A 2363-nucleotide genomic window follows, 5' to 3' on the forward strand; every position below is an offset into this window, starting at 1 on the left:
TTGAGTACATTGTACTTTTGTCACTTTCCTAGGTCTCTCACACAGTAATGTCTGCAGCTCATTATCTGGGCAGTAAGCTGAGGGGGTTTAGGCCAGTAGCTGGGAGTCTGCACAGCTCTTTCTATGCACTGCAAGAATACAATGGTACTTGGTTAGAGTAAAGGGAGATTTTTGTGGTTTTCAATACTGAGTTTCCAGTGTTATTTTATATTTGGATCTCTTTAGGCCAAGGATGACATATTTACAGTCAATCAGAGGAAATCCTTGATTCGAAGCCTGTTTACCCTTCCTTACTCAGAACCATAACTTTTTCCTTTTAATATTGCTCTTCAGGACCCTAATGCTGAGCCACATGCATAGCAAGAGCTCAGAAGTATTTGGTAAATGAAATGAGTGAGGAATTAGCTTCCAATGCCTGAGTCGGCTGCACTTCATCACTATAGATAGCAATGCCACACGGCATTGCAGAGATGGTTATAGGGCATAGAGTCTTGCTGCTCAGAACATGGTCCTTAGGCCAGACCGTGGCCTCGCCTGGGAGCTCAGCAGACATTCTAAGTCTCAGGCCTCCACCCAGGCCTACTGCGTCAGGATCTGCATTTTGACATGATCTACAGACCATTCATATATGCCTTAAAGTTTAAGAAGTTCCTCCAGGTCAGTCTTCCTCAACCCTCACCGCACATCAGAGCCTCAAAACAATTATGTCAGAGTTTCTATGGGTGGAATACAGTTCTCAGTATTTTTTTTAATAATTACTTTATTTAAATTTATTTATTTATTTATTTATTTATTTATTTATTTATTTATTTTAATTTGACCTGAATGGGACAGAGTGAGAGAGAAAGAAGGAAAGTGAGAAAGCAAGCCGCCAGGTCTGGGACTCGAACCGTGGTCGGCCACGTGGGAGTCCAGTGCCCTTAACCACAATGGCACCTGCCGCCCCCATGTATTGCTTAAAGCTCTCTGGGAAAGTCACTGGGCAGAGCATTCCAAGTCAGAGGAAGCAGCCTTGAGCAATGTGGACAGTCTGCTCTCTTGCTCTGAAAATACTCTATGTACCTCAATTATTTTTGTTTATTACATGCTTCTTAAGGACAGCATCTTAGGTAAAAATGGAAATAAGAGGAAACAGGTAAAAGGTGTTTATAGAATCGCTGAACAGGTGAGATGTGGGTATAGTAGAGGAAGCAGCTGAAATGAGCCTAGAAAAGGAAAGGATGAGGCTGGCCTGTATAGGGGAGCTTGCTGGTGGCAAGGCTGGGTTTTATACTGTAGGAAATGGGGGGCGATTAAGTGTTTCAAGTGACGATATATGATATATAAATGCCTGTCGCAGAAGTGCTGAGAAGGAGAGAGGAAGAGGAAGGCCAGCTGCTGACTCATTGAAGCTTTGTGTGGGGCCTGACCATGGACTGTGTCAGATCAAGGGACTTGAAGCCATAGCAAAGGTTAGCTGGGGAATGAGACGAGAGGCAACAGTAATACGAGAAGTGTAAGTAAGCCCACAGCGTTGCACAGTTTCACACCCATCAGGTCGTACACAGAAGAGGCTGACCACAGCAAGGACTGGCAGGAATACAGGAACATGGGGCAGCATGGAGGGGGGAGGACGAACAGGCTCATTCCCTTCAGTGAGTACCTGGCCCCAGCTGGCAAAGCAGAGGACGAAGAGACTTGTCATACCAGGGAACAGCACCTGTGTGCACCCTGGGGCACGCTCACACATTCATGAAAGGTCATAGGTAAGAAAGTAGCATTACTCGTAATAGCAAAAATAAATAAATAAAAAGTGTTAGAAACAACCTAAGTGCTCATCCATGTGAGAATATAAGCGTAAATTTGGGAATCCACATCAATGAAATATTAGACAGTGACTAAACCAGGAGACTAGACCTACATGTGTTAGCGGAGGTAAATACTGCAAACATTAGATTTTATTTCTAGAGTGTGAGAACTTGCTTTATACTAGTGTGAAATTATCCATGCTACCAAAAGGGTTCTTTAAAAAGCATGAATAGTAATAGAAAATGCTGCCAATTTTCTGAGGTTACATAGAATATGCATAGGGTGCAATGATTTTTACTTGTATAGACATTTAGTTTGTTTTTGTAAGATTATTTTTAGCAGGCTATGTGAAAAGTCAAAATGCCACTAAATATAGTATTTTCTTTTGTAAACCAAATAATAATTCCATGTTTTATATGAATTTAGGGAACATTGGGGTAAAAATAATTTTGAACAAAAATTCCAAGACATAGGCTCTAGCCCTGGTTCTGTCCTCATTTCTGTAACTTTGCTCACATCACTTAAATTCTCCTAAGTGTTATTTTGTTGTTTATTTTAAAATGAAAACAGGAATG

This window comes from Tupaia chinensis, unplaced genomic scaffold (genome assembly GCF_000334495.1).
Source record: "Tupaia chinensis unplaced genomic scaffold, TupChi_1.0 Scaffold000249_1, whole genome shotgun sequence".
NCBI lineage: Eukaryota > Metazoa > Chordata > Mammalia > Scandentia > Tupaiidae > Tupaia > Tupaia belangeri.